The sequence below is a fragment of the Polyergus mexicanus genome, unplaced genomic scaffold (genome assembly GCF_030449975.1).
Source record: "Polyergus mexicanus isolate NDT 795.1 unplaced genomic scaffold, iyPolMexi1.0 SCAF_26, whole genome shotgun sequence".
Classification (NCBI taxonomy): Eukaryota; Metazoa; Arthropoda; class Insecta; order Hymenoptera; family Formicidae; genus Polyergus; species Polyergus mexicanus.
Window position 1 is genome coordinate 2,827,922 of NW_027223346.1, and position 24,820 is coordinate 2,852,741.

General features: G+C 34.9%; 1 protein-coding gene across 2 annotated transcripts in view; it reads left to right on the top strand.

Moving 5' to 3' along the window:
* Positions 1 to 24,820, top strand: part of LOC138943350 (bromodomain adjacent to zinc finger domain protein 2B) — a 157,309-nt gene that overhangs the window by 33,118 nt on the left and 99,371 nt on the right. Inside the window, exon 1 of one of the 2 annotated variants that reach the window (XM_070314108.1) lies at positions 20,225 to 23,185. The exons of the other annotated variant lie outside the window; for it this stretch is intronic. The gene's annotated coding sequence lies outside the window, so the exon portion shown is untranslated. Of the gene's footprint in view, positions 1 to 20,224; positions 23,186 to 24,820 lie in introns of those variants that run through there. 2 annotated transcript variants of the gene reach the window in all.

Here is a 24,820-nt window from a genome sequence, read left to right on the forward strand (position 1 = left end):
CCATTACCGTTACAGTTACCGAAAAAAGTAACTGTAACGGTAACGGCGTTACAAGTAACGCGTTACTTCCCAACCCTGCATATAGGTATATACATATATCATATATGTATATACGCGCGGCATGCCGGGGAAGTCTCGTCCAACCGTATGCCGGGTTCATAAGCCACGTGGTACCTATATCAGTTTCCATGCCGCGATGTAATGTACACGCTGATTCCCCTCTTTTGCAGCGAATGCGCGTTGCATTTAATCTCGTTAAATACGCGTCTTTATTCGGGATATTAAAAAATCGCCAGTAGGTACACAGGACAGATACAAGAGTAATACTGTATATAAATTTCATACCAGATTAATTTTTCAAGCTACTTGCTTTCGAATTTATTCTCGCAATTTATTTGCTGTTTTATAAAGTAATTTGACAATTGAAATTTGTATTGTATTTGCGTGAGTTCAGATATAAATAGGAAATAAAGAAATTATAAAATAAAATGATAAAAAAAATTTTTAGCGACACTATCTACGCTATATTATAAAGAGGTAAAGTTTGTTTGTTGCTTTTATTATTCGAGATAATCTCAGAAACTATTAAACCAATTTGAAAAAAATCTTTTTCTGGCGGATAGTTTAGATCTTCAGTAAAAAAAAAACGTGCGTGAAGCCGGAAAAAAATACGTCGCTCACACTTTATAATCTACAATAGTTTAACGTAAAAACTACACAACCGATTTCGATGAAACCTTCACCAGTACGTTTCTAGATATCTCAAGAGTTTTTAAGGATATGAATCATAATTGACCCATATTTGCCCATCCTCATAAAACCGCAACCATATACCGAGTGTGCGAACCGCGCGAGGAGAAAGCGCCAAGCTAGTATTATATATATATATGGTGTGTGTGTGTGTGTGTGTGTGTGTGTGTATTAGTATAAAAATTATTATATATTAGTATAAATAATTATATATATATTAGTATAAAAATTAGTATAAAAAAATAATTGTTTTTAAGAAAATTATTTACAATGTATTTTTTAAAGATTTGTTGTTTTTTTTGCATTAATTGATTTGTCTCATTATTCTGTACATAAAAGTATTACGGTGAGATTATCGAAAACTGAATATTTTACGAAATATTTAATTTTTTATATCAAAATATGTCAGATTAAAATATAAAATAACTCGAAAAGTATTTAATAAAAAAATACTTTATTATAGTGTTTCGAAAAGCTCTCGATGTCAGCTACAGGAATACTAAATAAAAAATGGGGGTTTCCATTTAAGATTTTAAAGTTGACCTTCACATGACCTTCAAATGATTTTTCAAGGTCAAATCATTGTCACCATCTTATGGCCCCCTTGAAGCCACACAACTTTTGTTTGAAACATTTTTCGATTTAACGCAGTGTTTCCGAGATATTTGAGTGGGTCCTTTAAAATGGGACACCCTGTATATATAACATATAAAAAAATTAAATTTAATTTAAAAAATTAAATACAGATTAATTTTTTAATTTATATATATATATAAATTAAAAAAACTAATGTGTATTTTATTTTTTGATTTTATTTCGGAATTCTTCAAATAATAGGGGGAAAAAAAAATAGGCAAAAATTTGAATAATTTCAAGTATCACAGTTTTGCCAAGTCGAAAGATAATTATTCGCAATAATTTCGCCAATTGTGAGATACATTAATTAGGTCACTAGAATGTCTGTTGTTCGAATACGACAACGAGAGACTATCGCCTCGAACGCCAGGAACGAAGCAATATTCCACATAATACTCTTGGCTGTTTATATAAGTAAAAGATCTCGATAATTCCACTATTGATCATAACGATTATATGAAAATCGAATAGTGTTCCGTGGAAACTCGTTTGCGTGCGAGGGCAAATGGGATCGCTCTTTATTTACGGACGAGGTAGCATCTGTGATGAACATAACTAATCATTTTCATAATAATTCATCGCAGCTTCCAATTCCCCCGCCCCCTCCCCCTGCCCCCGTCTGTTTATCCCGCTCGAGTATGACACATTTGCTTGAAAATGTACAGCCGTTGTAACTACATATAGTGTTCGAGTAAATTCTACAATAGGGGAAAGTAGAGTAAAAGCGGGGATAAAACTGGGTACCGCTGTTGTTTCCTCGTGATAAGTGCTACTATCTTTGGCTAGCTCGTGTTATTATATTGTAGATTGATACCATCATTATTTTGAGGTTAACCATGTTCATACGATATTTCTCTTTTGAGAAAAGTTCAAAATTTTCAGGCCAAAAAAAGATGAATATCGGGGCAACAATCGAGTCGTTATGGACTTTTTCTATACAGAGCATCTGCTTCGTGTTTGTAATGTTCTTTGTCTTAGGGGCAAAACCGTGTACCTACACACCTTATGTAATGAAAAGAGGAAAAACTCTTATCTTGACTTTGTCTCCCTGCAAAAAGCAGTTGGAAACGAAAATTATCATTTAGAAAAAGAAACCACAAAAAAAAAAGCTTTTTGAGACCCCTAAAGCGAACAAATTAAATTCCTGCAACAATGTAGAACAAGAGGATATCTTTATTTATGATTTTTGTTAATAGAATACATCTTTGTGTTGTATTTTGATATTAAAATAAATATAGATTTTGTAATTGCACGGTATTTTACATGCTTTCAAATGGGTACCCTTTACCCTACCGGTAGGGCAAAACCGGATATTTTAACTCCCCCCCCCATTTTTTTTTTTTTTTTAGCAACTAGCCTTATTTCCTCATAATTTAAGATCCACTAAAGACTACTAACGATTAGCGAAATTTTTTTTGTTCTCTGATTTTTTGTAGAAAGACAAATAGTACCCGGTTTTACCCTACTTTTCCCTATTATTTGAAATTACGTTTTTCTCTCAGCGTAAATTTAATGATAGCTTTCGTTTGCAAATTTTATGTATTCAATATCTTGACAATCAAATCTTAAAGTTATGATGCGACAGTATCTCATTATGCAACTGTAAATCTTGCGATAATTTTCGATAGTTCGTTATTTTGCGCGAATAACTAAAGAAAAATTATAAAGGCATTTTATATTTATCAAATATATACATGGTGTCAAGTTGTGTAATACGTAAACCGCGTGTACGTGCATACGCGTTACACATCAATAAATTTATATCGCGCGTGTTCAACTTTGTATAGAGTACCGAGAGAAACATTCTCGTAAGATGTAAAATCGTGGATGGTCACGTCATACACGCTCAAACTTGGAATATAAAGGACGTTCTTCGATAGAATTTTCACGCTTTGTGTAAAATATAAAAAAAAAAAATAGAAACAAAATATATACATAGTCATAAAAGATATGACGCGATCCATTGGTAATGATATTCGGCGGTCACAAAAACGTGAAGGAAACATTCTAGAAACATAATACTTTGCATCCGTTGTATTAGGTGTACAACTTTGCTCCCGTCGTTTTTTTTCCGAAATTCGAGGCTTTATTGTAAAAAACTGGTTATACATTTATGATTCAGAGTATTGTCCACTCCCATTGATCGTGCCAATTCTTTTTGACTTTGACTCGAGTCTTCATTAAGTAATGACTCCAATTCTGCATCTTCGAAAACCTTCTCTCTTCCACCGCTATGCCGGTCTTCGACGTGAAAATCACCGTTCTTGAAGCGTTGAAACCACTCGCGACACGTTCTTTCGCCAATAGCGGCTTCACCATAAGTATTTGAGAGCATTCGATGAGCCTCAGCCGCCGATTTCTTCATATTGAAGCAGAAAATTAAAACCTCCCGCGAATGACGAGAATTTGGCTCGTAAACTGACATTTTCAATCGAGAATAACTTTATGACGCGGACACAAATCGACTAATGTTTCTACGGGGTTATGTTGACAGATGCCCAAGTTTATCGCATGACGTCTACGATCTATTTATTTCGACCACTACTTACCGCTAAAGCCATCTATAGGAAAACGGCGGAAGCAAAGTTGTACACCTAATACATATTTGGAATTTTGCGCTTCGCGTTTGCGTCGCGATGATTTTAATTCTCGCAACGCGAAGGGGTGCACAATTATTTCGCGAATGACGTTCGCGAAACACGCGGTATATCGGATGCGGTCGGGCGCGCGCGCGCAAATCGATATTCACCGGCCGAATGCCAGATACTGGATGGCGAGTTTTCGGTGCGTCGATGCGGACGGGGGCAAGGGGGGAGGGAGGAGGGTAGATGTACGAGAAATTTGGAATTCGCCCGATGTAATAATCGAAGAGCCCCTGCGTGATATCCCGCACGTACGCGGTTTCATTATCCGGATTGGACAAACGGCGGCCGTGGATGGCGTGTCGGGCTCGTGAATTCGTTCGCCGCTATATCCAGATTAATTCCGAGTTTCCGTGACGCGAGTGCGTTTCAGAAGAATTATGCATACGTACGACACTTGTAAAGGATATCATCGCTAGCGCGCACGAGATATTCCGAGTGTATTTGCGACGAGATCTACATGTAGAACTTACATTTTTAAAATGCACCAAATTTATTTTTTCTTCGAAAGAAAAAAAGAGTTTTATATATTTTAGATTAATTACACGAGAGTTTAAGTCGGTTTAAAAGCTCATGTTCTAGGGAAAGTATAAGTGATTGGAGACAATTATCAACTGAAACGGATTAATAAATTGAATCGAGCAAGACAGACAGAGAGAGAGAGAGAGAGAGAGAAGTTTAGTTTTCTTTTATTTATATTCTTCACACTCTATACAAACTTATTATACATGAGAATATGAGTACATAAATTTTTAAAAATTTTTAGAAATTCTAATGTACATTTATATTTTTCAATTTGTGTAATTTTTAATAAATAAGCATCTTTTTACAAATTTTCAAATTTTTCAATAATACGCGGCAAAAAAAATATTTTTAATTAATAAATGCGATGAATTAAATATATGTATTGTATATAAATGTGCGTATTTATTTTTATTGCGAGTAGTCACACACTGTGTATGTGTTAATTGCGATATGAGAATCGCCAATGTTATCTCTTTCGTATTTACACCGATTATATATACACGCGTACATACATATAACAGATATTGAAATAGATTGTCTCTGTGTTTGAAGTTATACATATAGCATTCGATTATCTTGATAGAGGCAAATCATGTAAATCGTCTCGAGATCGAGTTCTATAACGTAGAAAGATGTTTAGAGGAAAAAATTACATATCAGTGCTCTCATTAAAGCGGACCAGGGTTGGGAAAGTTACTTTATAAAAGTAACTCGTTACCGTTACCGTTATTTTTTCTAAAAAGTAACTCGTTACCGTTACTCGTTACTAATTTTAAAAAGTAACTCGTTACCGTTACAGTTACTAAAAAGTAACGAGTCGTTACAATTTCCGTTACTTTTTTACAATACAAACTAATAAATTATTTTGCATAAGAAAAACTTTTAAAAAATTGTAAGCAAGATTTCATTCAAGGTTTATTACAAAATAAATGATTAAATTTTATCGAAATTCTTTATTAATTTTTAATAAAATTTGTTGCTCCATAGTATCATCATTTAAATGCCCTCTTTGTGGTGTTAATACAGAGCCACCGATGCTAAATATTCTTTCTACAGATGCACTGCTTGGTAGAGCTGTATTATATTTAATAAAAAGTTTTTGAAATTTTGGATAGTCGTTTAACATTTCTATATTACAATTATTTGATTTTAAAAACCGTTGCAATTCTTCTTGTTCAGATTCATTTTGCACCGTTTTTTGCTCAAAAATGAAAAAATCATCGTGATCGTCAGAATTTCCAGCTTTTGAAGAATTTTCAGTTGATCGGATTCCCAATAAATCCTCCAAGTAATTTTCAGCACGTTTTCTTTTTTCTCCGGTTAACCAGTTTAACTTAAATATTGGATGTAAACATGCTGCTATTATTAATTCTTTTGTTTCAAATATTGTAAGAAATCTAAAATCAAATATAGTAAATTAGGCGACATTGTTTGTTTTATTGAAATTAATACTTTTGAATCAATAGTTTAAAATAAAATAATATTTTTCAATTAAATCCTTATTTAAAATTAAATAACATATGTATTAATCAAATTAATAAGTTACCTTTTATTTAAACCTTGCTGAATAGCTTCAACTAATGAATGGCAATCTATAAGGTCAGATTTATTGAGATTTTCTAATTTTCGTTGCAAGGTACTTAGAACTGGTAGTAAATGAGAGCTCTGCTTTTCCGAAAAGATAAAGCTCTCATTGGATATCGCGCGTCGCGTCATCGCACTGGTCTGCAAGAGCCATAAGTTGATCAATCACATTCAAGCATTTTTACAACATAATAAGAATGCTAATTGGTCGATTTGCTTACGGCTTTACGGTTAAGATAAAAATTTTATCACGCACGACAGCAAGAATAATATCTTAAATAAATCAAAAAATTTGAAAAAAGTAACGATAAAAGTAACTGTTAAATTCGTTACTCGTTACCGAAAAATGTAACGAAGTTACTTTTTCCGTTACAAATAAAATTTGTAACGCCATTACCGTTACAGTTACCGAAAAAAAGTAACTGTAACGGTAACGGCGTTACAAGTAACGCGTTACTTCCCAACCCTGAAGCGGACATCACTAAATTGCCCCATCCCCCCTCCCCTTTTTTTTAACGCGTTTCTTGCAAATCGAGTTCAACAACAGCAAATATCGTGAATTATATTTATGAATTATTAATTAGTATTATCTAGTCGTGTAATCGGAAGAAGAAACTTTTTTTTTCTTATCGTTATCGCGACGACTTACGATGAAATTCCAACGACACGTGCGAAACTTCTCTTTTTATTTTTTTATTTTTTCATTCGACGTTAACGAGAACGATTTAAATGCGGAAAAGAATAAATATGACAGCATCGATTTATGTTTACGGAGCGTGATGACGTTAAATCGCACCGTTAATCGCGCGTAATCGATCATTAAAATCGGCTGCCGCGTTCCCCGATACAATTTCGTTATCTCTGTCAGATCGACGGTGACAGGGGGATAATGAACTTACAGCGGTTGTCAAACTATCCGATATACGCAATCACGTTTACCGATATCAAAACCTTGTTGTGCGCGCACACGCATTGATATCTTACGCAAATTAGATCAAGTTCAACACAAACTGTGTACCTAAATCATTCCGATGTAATCGTTTTGATAAATAACCGACGCGGACGAAACATTTGTTACGCCACATTTTTCCAATGTTGATTCTGTAGATTGAAAAAAAATATATATATCAAAATTATACTAACATATTTTACATATTATCTCCCGGTAAGTAGGTAAGATTTAGCTGGACTCGCGTAGTTTGGAATATTTTTGTATTTGTATAACATTGAAAAAAATATCCATACGTACTTGGCAGGGGATACTGGATCTCGATAATCTAAAATCGCCAGATTTAGAGAGGCTCAATTACAATATGAAAATGAAGCAGATCATATGTTACAATCTTATTATTCAGAATTTGCAATTTGTGGTCGAATTGGATTTTCCATGACGCGAACGAATGTCATTGCGTTTCTACGAAGTGCGTATTGTACGTTTATGCGTATTTGCCGCATGTTGACGAAAAGAGGAGGGATACATATATACGGGATGGTAGAGGGAAGGGATCAGAAAGAGAGAGGATAGGTAGATAACGGAAACGAGTTTTACGCAATTCGATTGGTTCGCGATGCGCGAGATATGTACATGACGTATAAACGTCATCGTGCGTATGCGCGCCGTGCGCGCGCGCACGCATGCACGCACGATCTTCGGCTTCTCGCTACCGCGAGTCTGCAGGTGCCGTCAGATATGGTCGTAAAAGTTTTATTTACTCCTTTACTACCGGTCCTAAAAAGCTCGGTAAATACCGGTCGAAGGACTCGGATCTGTAATTACGGCGATAAGATTCAAAATGCGACGTAACTTGCGATTAATGAACGGTTTCTTCGACTCCATCTTCGTTTTTTTTTTTTCTCCCTCTGCTTCTTTTATAATAAGAGTTAATAATGGAAGTAATGATATAACACGACGCGGCAAATCAATTATGCGGATCTATCTAGTCACGTCGATAGCACATATCGTAATCGTCAAGACGAGTGTACCAACTTAATCGAATGTTTCGATTACGAGAGGATCAAGTCGCTTTTAATGAGAATAATTTACTCGAAATTTTGTTATCGAAAGTCACATGCGCCATCGAATTTCGCAACAAAAATCGGTTTTCGTAATCGAAAAGTGTCTGTCTGGCGTGACGCGAAAATCGGCACGCTTCTTCGTTAAACGCTCTTTGCATACTGATTGAGTAACAAGAAGTTTCACCGTCCGCGCATCCGCGAACGCAAGAGTTCTTAACGATACGATTGGACGGAAGTGGCGGATCTTCATCTTTTCCCTTCTTCTTCTTTCAAGAAGACAGGGCGACTCGCTCCGATGACTTTTCGTTACGCCTCGCGGACATCTCTTGACAAGACAAGACTTTGTGAATTGTGTGTGTGTGTGTGTGTGTGTCTGTCCTATAAGTATCAATCGTAACGTAAAATCAAATTTTGCTCGATATAGTTGTTCGATATGAGTAAATATATTGAAAATGATAGATCGAAGAAACAATATGCCTTCGTAGAGAGATAGACTAATACTAATAACGTATATATCGTTTTCGTACTTTAATTAACACACTTGTTGCCAAGAGAATATATTTGATCAATTGTTTCAAAATATTTAACACTGTGTAGAAAATAATATATTCCAATTTAATATTTTTTTATAAATTGTTTAAGAATATTAATTAAAATAAATAACGAAATTAATTATTCCAGCCATATTATATTGTAAAATAATTAATAGTCAAACGCGTTAAGTTTCGAAATTTAAATTCTACGAGATAAATCCATCCCCATAGCTGTAATTATTTATAAAATATTTTTGTATTACATAATTTATGAAATTAACGCTTAAACCATGCTTTAAAAATTAATTAGTTTGTGTACAGATGAGAGTCACGTTGTAAGAAAACATCGTTACTTGCATGATATTGAAAACTAATAATTTTACTAAATGCGTAACTCTCTAGTGTATATACATATGTATATAGTATATGCGATACTAGATTATGATTTCTTACGGTGCCCCTTTGTAAGAAATCGACATGCGTGAACATTTCCCCTACGACTGCAGTCTGAAATTCGATCATATATCGGCATAGATGCCATATGCAATGCTAGTTCATACAAAATGAATGTCACAATGACGCGCATATACACTTGATACGATCCTTCGATATAGGCAGCAACTTAAAGTTTTCCCAGTTTGACACTCTGAAAATAAGGTGATTTTTGGAAATTTTTTTTAAACAAAAGTAAAATATATTAATTCTAAACTTGGCATTTATATTAAATAACATTTCAAGTGTATCCTTTTTTTTTTTTTTTTTTTTTTTTTTTTTTTTTTTTTTTTCAAACAAAAATATTTATTTCGGAATTATAGTAGTCCAACCAGGGTATCTAAAAAAAAAGAAGAAGAAGAAGAAGAAGAAGAAGAAGGCATCATGGCAAACATGATTTCAGCCGTTATTGTCATCTGAAATAAATAAATTAAAAAAAAAAAGATTCTTAATCTGTATGAGTGTGGTTATTGCGTGAACTAGAATAAAAAAAAATATTGAAAAATAAAACAATGGTAGCATCTAAAAAAAAATTTCATTTTTTCAAAAAATTGGTTAGTTTTGTAAGTCGCAAAATTCGAATTTTGCAAATATCAATTTAATTTTAATCTACACGATAGCCACACTCTCATACAGATTAAGAATCTTTTTAATTTTCTTATTTTAGATGTTTATAACGGCTGGAATCATGTTCGCCACGTGTGTGTTTTATATATATATATATATATATATATAAAGCGTATATAGAGAAAAAGGTTTCTTTTAATTTAATATATATTTGTTTCATTTATATTTGTTTCATTACAAAAATATAATTTTATACGAAATATTATTTTGTTGAATAAAAAATTTAATGATTTCGTTGCATTAAACCATGTTGTTTGACGGAAAAATAACTATTATGTGGAATAGTATAATTTATTCGCTTACCGCTATGCGGCGCGCTATACTTCACTATAGTCGTATTCAAGTTTCTGTCATAAGTATATATGAATAAGGCCTGCAAAATGCGACTAATAACATTTAACAACTATTTCTATCAGTTTCTGATACAATCTCTATAGAAGAGAATTTAGACAATGAAATTGATTTTTGGAAAATCGGACAGATAAATGTCGGATATTCATTTATTCGGATAGAAATTCGGAATAAGTAAAATTAAGTTTTTCTATATACATGGTCCTAAAATGCATTAAAGATTTGATTAGAAAGATGCAGTAACGTGCCATTTAACTTTATCCAACTTGTTTTAAGATTTATTTAAATTGTTAAAAGCAATATAATGAATCTTTTAAATAAAAGAAGAATATTGTTTGAAAGAATAATATAATTGTTTAAGTTGAAGAAAAAATGAAATTCATTCAAAAAATATTTTATTTAAAATAAATAAATATATTATTTGAAAATCAAACAATCATATTTGTTACTTCAAACATTAGTATGGTTGGACCATTTCAAGCATTACATTTCTTTGGTTACAACAAAATTTATTAAATCCGAAGAAACTTTTCTCTCTGTGTAGTACAGAATTTTATCCGACACTCGCGACAATCATTAAACATTTTCACGATGCCAATTATTGTATAATCATAATACTTTTCAAGATATTATCTTGTTTACGTTTTCAAATTTTGTGAAAATTAGCATTGGAATATATATATATACATTTTTTCTGTTTTTTTTTCTCTCTCTCTCTCTCTCTCTTTTTTAAGGAATTGTCATCATAGAATTGAAACTAACAATTTTACTATTGTAAGTTTAAAATTATTTGGTAATTATGTAGAATAGTCTTTTCTGAATTTTGACAAATATGATCGGATCTTTCGGTAAAACTCTTTGTTGTGACTCCGATAGTAATAATCAGTCGGGGAAGCCCGTCCCCCATCACCGCCACCTACCCAAAAAACCCCAAAAATTACCGAAGCTTTACTTTGTAAGGTATATGCGTGGACACAGTGGGTTCCGCTCCCTCCTCCCCTACGAGGGGGTTCACTTCCGGAAGATATAACCTAATCCAAATCAAATTTTAGTTTTAAATCAGAAATAGGTTTGAGTTAGGTTATATCTTTCGGAAGTGCAAAACCCACTGTGTTCACGCCATGCACTTTCCCATTCACCCAACAATTGTAGGGTGGAACTCGGTTTGCTTTGGTGATAATTTTTGGGATTATCATTGGGATTATCATTGTTGGAGTCACAACAAAGAGTTTTACCGAGAGATCCGATCATATTTGTCAAAATTCAGAAAAGGTCCTATTCTGCGTAATTACCAATTATTTAACTATTCTTATCGGTAAAAAAAAGAGATTAATATTTAGAAAATGAAAAATTCTTTGTATCAAGCGACGCGGTAGCGTCGCGACACCAAGTATATGAAAAAATTATATTTTTTCAAGCATAAGAAAACTTGCGGGATTTTATAAAGTTATACTTTTTTCAAGAATCTAAGAGCCGATGCAAGTTTAACGTGTAAGGACATTAAACAAACTGACACGTCATTTTCTCAGATATATACATTATACAATAAATTATCCAGAAAGATGAAACAGAAACATATAACAAATTTAAGGTTATGTACTTTTGCTATTCTAAAAATAATCTTTTCGAACAATATTTGATGTCGCGTAATGTTGAAGCTATACGCGCATTTTATTTACATCGGATATAAGTGCACTATTCCCATGTTATCAGAATTGAAAGTGGCGTTTGCAGATGAGCGTTGTCGGGTAGCAATAAGGCGGCGAGCAGTGGTGCGAAACTTTTATACAGTCGGTTTGGTCCGTGTGTATTTCGGCGTAATATACCGCAAGTGTGCCTTGCTTCCGTATGGAAGATTCTATAGAGACCGTGTCGAAAAAAACTGGCATATCGATAGATTATTTCATAACATATCAGACAAAAAGGATGTATGTGTCATATATCAAAACATTGACAAAAGCACGAAAATTTCGTAGATCGTTTTACTATTTCTTCTGAGTATCTGTGCAAAACCGAGCAAAATCCTCTTAACGGTTTAAAAATGATCTAAATTTTTAAAATTAGTATTGATTCTTATAGAAAATCGCGTATTGTAACGCTTATTGATAAATTTGATAAGGAAAAGACATTACCAACGAAATGAAAATTGTCACATATATTAAGAAAACTCTGATAAATATTTGTACAAAACTTGATTAATTCCACTTAATCGTTCAAAAGTTGTTTACTGAAAATAGAAAATAAAAAAATATTATCTCTCTCTTCGTGCAAAATACTCTTTTTTTTTTCTATTTTTCTATTTTTCTTGCAGTTGACTTCAGGGCGTATTCACGATCAAAAGTTTTTGTCATAAATTAGGAAAAATATTAATTAACAACTATTTTTTTTTTACGAAGACGTTAAAAATCATATTATTTATTTTGTGATACTTAAATTTTTTTTATAATTCGGATTTATTTATTTGATTTTTCAAACAGTATAAACGTAAGAGATTTTGTTTTTTTGTTTTTTAATTTTGACAATTTTTCGCTACTATTATGCAAAATATCCTTATGTTTATAAATTGAATATTGCATTAAAATTTCATCGAAGAAAAAAAAACGTAGATGCAAAATAAAATTTTTTCATCATCTCGCGGTCGTTCATTTTCAATCTTTCGTAACTGACAGATTGACATATCTTTATATTGATATTTTTATTCGAGGAATATCAATTACATATCGGTGAAAACTTTTTTACATATGTCACGGAACACCCTATATATGTGTAAATTTAACGCTATCTATTTGAATGTAGATATTTGTATACAAAAAATTTGAAGATTATGTTAATGATATTTTTTTTATTATATATAGCATAATATTATTGAGATGACGAAGTTATTTGCACGTCTCGTAACTCATTCTGGAAAGTTGATGCGAATTGAATTTAATTCTGCGCGAGTTATACTGTTCATTAATTTTTCTCCGCGGATTTTGATCTCAAATTCAATAGGGATAAACTTGATAAAGCGATGCGTGTATTTATGAAAGGGGTAATCGATCGTTTTTGCATATTCGCTCGTATTCCATGTTTGAAATATGATTTGCATTATAATTAAATTGCACTTAACCGGCAAGTAATTTACTCTATCAACAAGTAAATGTGTGTCACTTTACTTGTAGCAGTAAAACCGGTTGTAACTGAATTTATTATAATATAACTGTGTGTCGCAATAGCACTGCTATACTATATCGTAATTATGTACTTATGACATAAATAATATGGTGTTTAAGGCAGATTTATGGATTATCGTCTTTTCATTGATTTATTATTCAATTGAAGTGTCAATAGATCGTTATGTCTACATGGCGTTTTTCATTTTTTTGGAGCGATAAAGTATCTAGTCGGGAAAAAAATTAATTACTCGTAGAATTTTTAAAATTATTTTCCTAAAAAGCTACTATATATATACAGGGTTGGGAAGTAACGCGTTACTTGTAACGCCGTTACCGTTACAGTTATTTTTTTTCGGTAACTGTAACGGTAATGGCGTTACAAATTTTATTTGTAACGGAAAAAGTAACTTCGTTACATTTTTCGGTAACGAGTAACGAATTTAACAGTTACTTTTATCGTTACTTTTTTCAAATTTTTTGATTTATTTAAGATATTATTCTTGCTATTGTGCGTGATAAAATTTTTATCTTAACCGTAAAGCCGTAAGCAAATCGACCAATTAGCATTCTTAAAATGTTGTAAAAATGCTTGAATGTGATTGATCAACTTATGGCTCTTGCAGACCAGCGCGATGACGCGACGCGCGATATCCAATGAGAGCTTTATCTTTTCGGAAAAGCAGAGCTCTCATTTACTACCAGTTCTAAGTACCTTGCAACGAAAATTAGAAAATCTCAATAAATCTGACCTTATAGATTGCCATTCATTAGTTGAAGCTATTCAGCAAGGTTTAAATAAAAGGTAACTTATTAATTTGATTAATACATATGTTATTTAATTTTAAATAAGGATTTAATTGAAAAATATTATTTTATTTTAAACTATTGATTCAAAAGTATTAATTTCAATAAAACAAACAATGTCGCTTAATTTACTATATTTGATTTTAAATTTCTTACAATATTTGAAACAAAAGAATTAATAATAGCAGCATGTTTACATCCAAAATTTAAGTTAAACTGGTTAACCGGAGAAAAAAGAAAACGTGCTGAAAATTACTTGGAGGATTTATTGGGAATCCGATCGACTGAAAATTCTTCAAAAGAGCTGGAAAATCTGACGATCACGATGATTTTTTCATTTTTGAGCAAAAAACGGTGCAAAATGAATCTGAACAAGAAGAATTGCAACGGTTTTTAAAATCAAATAATTGTAATATAGAAATGTTAAACGACTATCCAAAACTTAAAAAACTTTTTATTAAATATAATACAGCTCTACCAAGCAGTGCATCTGTAGAAAGAATGTTTAGCATCGGTGGCTCTGTATTAACACCACAAAGAGGGCATTTAAATGATGATACTATGGAGCAACAAATTTTATTAAAATTTAATAAAGAATTTCGATAAAATTTAATCATTTATTTTGTAATAAACCTTGAATGAAATCTTGCTTACAATTTTTTAAAAGTTTTTCTTATGCCAAATAATTTATTAGTTTGTATTGTAAAAAAGTAACGGAAATTGTAACGACTCGTTACTTTTTAGTAACTGTAACGGTAACGAGTAACGGTAACGAGTTACTTTTTCGAAAAAATAACGGTAACGGTAACGAGTTACTTTTATAAAGTAACTTTCCCAACCCTGTATATATATATATAAAGTTATCACAAATGTTATTTGCAGCTCAATAAATATTGTATTACATAATATTACTCTAGAATAGAAGTAGCATGAGTGGGAATTATAGCGTACAAATTTTTGGCTCGCTGTTTAATTCACGCTCAGTGCACGCAAATTAAGGTCTATCGCTATTTAACGCTTTGACAACTTCATCATCGCCCGCGCGAGCGTTGAGATGTTTTCCGATGACGACCGGGAGCAATACGTTCCTTGTATTAAATCCCGCGCAACGTGTACGAACGAAGGATTGCATTGGCAACAACGAACGGGAGCAGAGAGCGCGTCTCGCGTTATCGACCCGCCGCTCTGCTCCGCTCCGCTCCGCTCCACGCCGTCTGATATTTGGGACGAGGCTGACCGGCTCGTTCGCCTGCCAAAAACGTTTCTTTTTTTCCTCTTTGGGCCACCGAGACTCCGGCACGACGGAATTCGAGGGAGATGGCAACGCGCATCGCGCGCCAGCCTGCGCGAAACTGGTTTCACCCAGAGAAATCACACCGAGTGACTTCCAAGAGAGCGTTTCGTGCTTTTAAGACCGGATCCGTCCGCGTCCGTCCATTCGATGAGACGGACATTTTCGTTGAACGAACGAACGATACGATACGACGCGACGCGACGCGCGTCGACGATGGTTTCGGGCTTTCGAGCCCGCAGAGGTATCGATCGAACGCGAGCGCGAACGAGCCCTTCTGACTTATTCAAGGTACTGTACGATCGCCACGCCGGTCCCCGCGTCCATTTTATTTACGACGACGAAACGAAGCTACGACGCGCGAGAACGCCTGCGGTCGTCGACCGCTTAAAGAAAGAAGGGGATTTCTCGATAATATACACTCGGCGTCCCGCAAATAAAGCGAGAAAATACGGTCGAAAAACTCGATTCGTGTCGGAAAATGGTCCTACCTTGAGAACGAATCGGGCACGACTCATTGCTCTCTGATACATGAAAATTGATGAGGATAATCATTATTGTTTGCAATTATATTGTTTCCGCGAATGGAGGATACACTTTTGATCTTGTGAACAGTTTGATTTAATATCGAAAATGTTTCCATTAAAATCTTATTATAAAGTTGATGTAAAGAGAACAGCGAATGTTATAATGAGCTATGCAAATAAAACATTAATGCTCACCGTATTCGAAGAGATCCAGCCCACGATTTGCGACTCGATCATTTAAATACGACGGTAATTATGTAAGAACGGAAAGGTGACTTTGCTTTCGCGCGAGACGGCCGCAAATTATTTTGGGAAGAAGAACGAAGTAGTTTACGTCGGTCAACGTTGAGTAAGAACGACTGCGAGCTTTCCGAGTTTAACAGAGACTACTTAAATTACTGAGAATGTGTTGTGCTCTATAGTCTATAATTGTTTCGTATCTCTATGCAATCTTACTTTGCAATATCGTATCGCGATATAATTAGTGTTTCAATAAAATCCTTAAGATGATTTATTATAAAAGATATTATCTACAATTTCTTATTTATGCGAGTGTTTTTTTATCGGTTACATAGACAACTAAAACTATTAGATGTACAACTTTGATTCCGCCGTTTTTTTCCGAAATTCGAGGCTTTATTGTAAAAAACTGGTTATACATTTATGATTCAAAGTATTGTCCACTCCCAATGATCGTGCCAATTCTTTTTGACTTTGACTCGAGTCTTCATTAAGTAATGCCTCCAATTCTGCATCTTCGAAAACCTTCTCTCTTCCACCGCTATGCCGGTCTTCGACGTGAAAATCACCGTTCTTGAAGCGTTGAAACCACTCGCGACACGTTCTTTCACCAATAGCGGCTTCACCATAAGTATTTGAGAGCATTCGATGAGCCTCGGCCGCAGATTTCTTCATATTGAAGCAGAAAATTAAAACCTCTCGCAAATGACGAGAATTTGGCTCGTAAACTGACATTTTCAATCGAGAATAACTTTATGATGCGGACACAAATCGACTAATGTTTCTATGGGGTTATGTTGACAGATGCCCAAGTTTATCGCATGACGTCTATGATCTATTTATTTCGACCACTACTTACCGCTAAAGCCATCTATAGGAAAACGGCGGAAGCAGAGTTGTACACCTAATAGAAAAGTATTTATATATCTTGCACATAATATTTATTTCTTATACACAGTATTTATATCTTATATACGATTGGTAACTTTAGGGCAATTATATGTATAGAAACGGATAATTAAAGTGAAATTGCATTTTTATGGAACTATTGGTAGTATAAATATCTATAAAAGTAAATAAGTGTAAATAAATGACACACTTTTTTTAATGATATAAATTGCTTAATCATAAAGAGAGAGAGAAAATTTTTTTAAATTAATAAAAATAATAAAACGTGCAAGCATAAAAAAAATGTCTTATATGTAAAATGTAAATCGATGTTCGTTTCATATTCTCTCTCTCTCTCTCTCTCCCTCTCTTTGTCTCACGTAGTTTAATTTATTTATATGAATCACACATCAATTATTGCACATAACGCATATGACTTTTTATACCGTAAAAACGTTCATCCGTCTATATTTCTATGTTTCCGCGAAAATTGTAAACTACATGCAAATAAATAAGCGAATATATATATATATATATAGAGAGAGAGAGAGAGAGAAAAATTCTGTTTTGTTGGGGAGAATGACGATTCACGGAATACATTGCGCGGAAAGATACGAGCACAACAATCGCATAACTTAATAAAATTCCGAAGCGCACAATGGATTCGTGCGAATTTTTATCATTGCTTCGCTCATCGATAATGATGACTCCCGGCGCGGCCGCATCGACCGAGATATCCCACATATACTGCATAAACGCAGTGACTAACAGCCGAGCTAATTAAGCTTAATTATGGTTGTCCTGTCCATTAATTAATCCGTTGCCGTCCCTCCCCCTCTTCTTTCTCTCTATATCGCGCACCTGTCATGAGTACGCGCGATCGGCCTTTTAAGGTACACTTATATTACGCGAGCGCGATAGAGAGAGAGACAGAGAGAGAGAGAGAGAGAGAGAGAGAGAGAGAGAGAATGGATTCTGAATCGACTCATTGTAGCGTGAACGGTGATTGAGAGAGCGGACAAACTCAATTGTTTGCGCTCATTTCAATTGTTACCTAATACAGCCGACTGATATCCCGTATAATACTAACGATATTTGGATTAGATATTTTAATTATTAAGAAATGAGAATTGTATAATTGAAATATATCGAGATACCGCATCTTTCTTCCAAATTTTTATCCGAAATATGTAAAATTTTATTAACGAAATTTAAATTGTGTGGTTGACTTTCATATAATATATTGTTACATCCTCGTAAAGACATAAACAATAATTCGATAGCATTTTAATTTCATCACATTAGTAATTCAGAATAAGATGGTTAATCATCAATATTCATAATATTCAAACTACAAACTATATCATTGATCAACTACTCGTTTATGACAATATTATAAATATGTACCTGTATATGACGCACAAAAATGCACGCGCTGTTAAATCGGTATTTTGCTTCACTGCTATCATAAGTACATTGTAACGAGATTCATGAATATTTAAATAGTTCGTAATTATAGAAAAACCATGCGGTGTACAACGGTGTAATCGCGCGACGACACGCAACGTGGACTCAGATGAAGCCCGATTCTGTAATTAATGGTGCCCGGAATAGGATTTTAAAATCACTCGTATATCGTGACACGACTAAGCGGATGTTGTCGCGCAGAGATATAACTACTAATGTATGATAGAGAAATGGAAAGACCGTATTATTTCAAAAGATAACAAAACAGAAAGGCTCTGATATAACAATTCGAGGATAGGAAATGGGCTAATAAAAGCAGCCAAAAAAAATGATTAAAAATCTTCTTTAATAATTTTGAACGTTTCGGTTGTTCCTTTGGACCATCTTCAACACAATAACTCATACAAATATTCATATGCCCTTTAACCTCAACCCTCGTCCCGCAATGAGTCTTCCATCGGTTCCAGCCGTCAAGAGATGACATAATATTCATAAAGTTGGATTATTAACAAAACTGGAGGGAAACAATTAAAGATCGAAAAATATAAAGAACATATATTGCGAAATTATAATTGTCTATATCATTTTTGTTCTTATTTAACGTCGCATGAATGCGCGTTGTATGTCTCTGACACACGGATGTTTGCATTTTCTCGATCTCGGCTCACCGTCTTATTTAGAACTAATTTGGTGAGACTTCTCGCTATTCTTTATTATTTCTTTATCATCTGAAATGTTTTTTTATTATGGTCCAAAGGAAGAATCGAAACGTTCAAGATTATAAAAAAAGATTTATAATCAAATCTTGCGTCGATTCTCACTGCACTTTTGGTTCTTATTAGCCCATTTCCTATCTTCGAATTGTTACGTTTAAAGAGACTTTACAAAAATAGATGATGTGCTCTGATTTTTATTCTGTTTTGAAAATCGATGCGAGTTTGTAAGAATATATATTGTTGTTTATAAACTCGCATCGATTATACAGGGTGTAACAGAGCGCCTATATCAGCAATTTTTTGAGGAAACAACGCATTTTTGTAAAAAATGTTTCATGCAAAAGTTGTAGAACTCTAAGTGGCGCATTATATTGAATAATATTAGTATGACCTTGAATAGCACCGTCAAGGTCATATAAAAATCATTTTAAATTTTTTAAACGAAACCCCCTATTTTTCATTACGCATTCTTGTAGCTTACCTCGAGAGCTTTCCAAAACACTATAATAAAGTATTTTTTCATTAAGTACTTTTTGAGTTATTTTATATTTTAATCTGACATAATTTGATATAAAAAATAAAATATTTCAAGAAATATTCAGTTTTCGATAATCTTACCATGATACTTTTATATACAAAATAATGAGGCAAATCAGTTAGCTTAAAAAAAATAAATAAATAAAAAAATTGTTTAAAAAAATACATTGTAAACAATTTTCTTAAAAACAATTGTTTTTGTATACTAATTGATTTGTCTCATTATTCTGTACATAAAAAAGTATTACGATAAGATTATCGAAAACTAAATATTTTACGAGATATTAAATTTTTTATATCAAAATATGTCAGATTAAAATATAAAATAACTCAAAAAGTACTTAATGAAAAAATACTTTATTATAGTGTTTTGGAAAGCTCTCGAGGTAAGCTACGAGAATATGTAATGAAAAAATAGGAGGTTCCGTTACAAAAATTTAAAGTGATTTTTATATGACCTTGACGGTGCTATTCAAGGTCATACTAATATTATTATGTAATACGCCACTACGACAGCGTAAGGGCTTTATTAAGGTTAAGGTGCGGAAACATGGAGGATAGAAATAAATATTGGTTAGGGGAGGAAGCGTATGCCTGTGTATTTTGCGGTATAGGCGAGGATTGTATAAGTCATTATTTTAAAGATTGTGATGTAACTAAAAGATGGTTTATAGAAGTAGGTAAGGATGAGAAGGAAGTAGAGGAAAAATTGTGGAACGATGTGTTAGATGATGCGAAAGGAAGGTTATTAAGGAAAATTTGGAAGGAGAAGGAGAAGGTTATAAGAAAAATAGGATTATAAGGTAGTTATAAGTAGTTATAAGGGTATGCATGAGAGAATGAGAAAGGGATGTGAGTTATAGGTATTGTGTAAACCAAGTCCACTTCTTGGCGTTAAACTGAAGTTAAATAAAGATTATTATTATATGTAATACGCCACTTAGAGCTCTACAATTTTTGCATGAAACATTTTTCACGAAAATGCGTTGTTTCCTCAAAAAACTTCTGATACGGGCGCTCTGTTACACCCTGTATATATAAAACCTTTCGCAGCGGATATAATTTCCATTGACGCGATCTAGAGAGATTTATCGATTTATCGATTCATGAAATACAGTACAAAAACGATATTCAATCGAAAAATTTTCTGAAATGTATTAGATTAGACATTTTTCACGCGACAGTCAATCTTAATTGCGGCTTTCATCATTAGTAAGCAAAAGTTAATCGGACAAGAGTCTGAAGATCGCGCGCGCGTCAAGCTTGGATAATAAATCCACGGCGGCGGGGATCACGGGACGAAGCGTCAAATAAACGTGCCCCGACGGAGCCGAATCGATCTTGTGCCTCCTCCCCTTCTCTCTCGCGACCCCTCGCGCTAATTCGTATTCTCTGCCGGTTGCAACGCGCGTCGGCTGCAGTTCTGGAGACAGTCGAGTCAGAGGTCTGGCCAGTCCGCCATTCCGAATCAATATAAGCTTTCAGTAAGTAAAATTATTATAAAGTCTTATCTTTTATGTACAACACTCTCTAAATTCTTTCGAATTTTTATTAAAGTTCTTCAAAAATAACGGAAAGTAATTGATAAAACAAAATAATTTTTCTATATGATTAAATTGATAATCGATATTGATTTAAAAAATTCGAGATTGGCATCCTGCGAGTTAAGGCATCCTATAATACGCTATATATATATAAAAAAAAAAAAAAAAAAAAAATGACAAATATTTTATTTCAAAAAAGATCCAAAATTTAATTCGCAAGAGAGTTTTTGCGTCACGGCTGTTACTCGCTAATGCGTTTCGTTCTCGTGTCCCCTTTGTCTCCCACGTTTCTCTTTCTCCCGTCTCGTAGTTTGAGCGTTACGTTGAATCTACAGATCGGAATCATCGACATTTTCATCGTCGTGAAAGAGGCAGCTCGTTTTATCGTTAGTACCTCGTTCACGGAACACGTTTCGCGATCGGACAACCTCAGAATATTTACATTCCTCATTCCTTCTTCCTTATTTTCTAGATATTCCTCCTCGGCGCGATTGTGGTAACATACTTTCCATCTATTTCTTCATCCTTCATTTGTTTGTATTACTACACTTTTTATACAGAACTTGGTTGAAATCTCGCGGTAAATGAGGCTGCAGTGCAAAGAGAATTAAATATACAATTATTAATATATGTAGATAAGTTAACAGGAAGAATTCTTAAGCTTATTTTTCATTTCAATATACAATAGAAGTATAGTATCAGAAATTGCAGATAAGTTAAGGATTAAATGCTATTTTGTTTCGACGAAGATATCAATATGATGGCTAATATAAAGTAATTCAAGAGAAAAATGATTCATGATTCTCTTTCGTTAACTAATAATAATCATTTCGCGACGCATATCAAAATTTTCAAAAGCTCTAAAGCATTCTTTTATACTTATTACTATTAAGTAATTCTTCTAAGAAAGAACAATTGACTATCTATCTTTATTATGTCAATAATACAGAGATTTTAAAGCATTTACAGCTATTAAAAGCGCGATCAGTTGAAAAAAAAAAGAGGGGGCAACGATACGACAAAGGGGTACGCGCGTAGACTTAATACCTCTTTTTACGGCATCGTTGGCCCGAAGATTTAGCGGTTACATACCGTAGTATGTACATCATAAAGTTCAAACACGAGTGAGGAGAGGGTGAAGAGGGAGAAGGGATAGGGGAGTGGGGGAGGGGGAGGGGGAAGTGGGGGAAGACGGCGATGGTAGGCCGATCGAACTTCTCGCGCTCACAAAATAATCCGCAGGTCCGCCAGTTCACCACGGCACACACGTCGGGCGTTCTAACGTGTGTGTGTGCCCCCTCCTCCTCCCCCCCCCACCTCCTTTCTCTACCATCTCTCCTCTTCCTTCTCCTTCTCCTCCCCACGAGACCCTTTTTCTCCCTCGTGCGCGCCCTTAGAGAGACGGCTTTAGTACGGTGTCCCTTAATTCCGAGTTCGTGTTGGGGTACGATCGAGTGGCAAAGTCGGGCTACACGCGCGTACATATAACAGGCACCGGTACTTGGTGAGACGGAAGGCACGCATATTTCCGAGCGTGACGCACCTTGGACGCTGGGCTTGGCTCAGAAAGATATCGCTCTCCACGCGTGAGTGCCCGCGTATATTCTTTTTCTTTTTTTTTTTTTTTTTCTATCTTCGGTGCGCGCGAGTGTCTCTTATGTGGTATGTGTATGTGCGCGGGACACGAAGTGTGTCTCGATCAGCGAGTGTTTCCTTCGCCTTTGTCCATTTCTATGACGGAATTGGAGATTCTTTACAAAAGATTTAATCGCCGGACATCTCATGGTTAGAATCCATTCCTCGATCGAGCACACACACGTGTTTCTATTTGTTTCGAGTACAGTGAATTTTTAGCAGGTAAGATAATGTTATTCGTGACACGGAAGAATTGCCGATTCTCATGAAACGAACTGATGCACGAATACTCGTGTCATCCACATTTCCGAAATTCAATACGTCAAAGTTCAATTTTTCATCGCTCATGCCTCCACGCTCTTCACGATTATTATTGTCGTCAATCGCCATCTCGGCGTTCATGGCCCATAATGTGGAAATCCGTCGTAATTCGGGGACACCCCGTATACGCTCGCGCCAACGTGCATCGACATCGGGCGTAAGGAGACGAAAGGCGGGGATGGAGGGCGGGAGGAAGAACGAAGGGCACGAGGAGAGAAACGTGGGGTGAAAAAAAAAAAGAAACGGGAAAGAGGAGCGAGAGACAGGACGCGAGGCGACACGACACGCACGAAGCGTAAACGGATACGCGGCGCACACGATTAACCGCGTCGCGTCGAGCCGCATCGCACCGTCAGTCGTCGTGCCGGTTCGTTTTCAGTCGGAGGAATCTTTACACGACTGCGCCACGGGCCGTTCTTTGCCGGCTGCCAACCGGTACGTGCGCTAACCGTCGAGTAAACCGGCAGTGCCTGGGCACTCGATGTATACGGGGTGTCTCTTCGGTTCGTTCCTTCGGATGAATTGGAGCGGATCTTTCCCGGGATCGCGGAAATATCGAGACGATACATCGCGTTCATAGTCACTCTGAATTAATTAAGCCGAGTGTTCGCGAATTACGAATGCGGGCAAAAACTATTGAGATGTTGACGAAATTGAGCGCGACAGACAAAGGCTCATTCTTTGCACGTAGAGTAGAGCGTATTATTTAACACGGAACGTGTAATGAATATAACGTAATTATTAATGAAACTTTTAACGACGATGACAATCTGTGTATGATGATAATTTCGGCGTGCCAGAAACACACTGTGTTTGCCGGTGTACAGAAAGTTTCGGACTTTGGTGAAAACGAGTTCCGTGTTATCGCCCTCTTTAATCTCCCTAGTATGTTCTTAATGTTACCGCTGTATCGTATACTTGCTTGATATCTGTTTAAAAACGCGGGGAATTACGAAATTACGCGCGTCTACCGTATACTCGGTGCCTTAATTACCAATGTGACACACATCATTTCCGGTCGCGATACGATGAATTTCCACATGGCAATCGATTCGAAATAGTTTCGCGAATGCGTTCTTGCGTTTCACGTGGTATATAATTTTCAATCGCGTCGACAAACGCAACGAATTAGTACAAATGTGTTTAATACAAATAACGAGAGTATATCACATAATGCCAACTTATGTCAATTGGGAACATAAATCATTCCCTCTACCCGCTTCCCTTAAATGTGTTTCGCGCTGAACAACAACATTAGAGGTTAACACAACCTGTTGCTCTTTAGCAGCACACCAAGCACACTACACCAATTTAATTAACCGCGCATTAGTAAGTATCACTCGCTTTTATCTTCCTTTTAACTCTTCCGCCGCGAAGAAAAGTTTCGCTTCATTTGTTTTCATTCGCGTTCGTCGACGAGCGTTTATATCAACGTATAGATGGGTTAAGCCAGCGGCACACGGTACGATTTTTCGTACTGATTTTGTTAATTGATACGTGCTGTTTAGCGAAGTATTCTACGTGTTTTCCAATCAT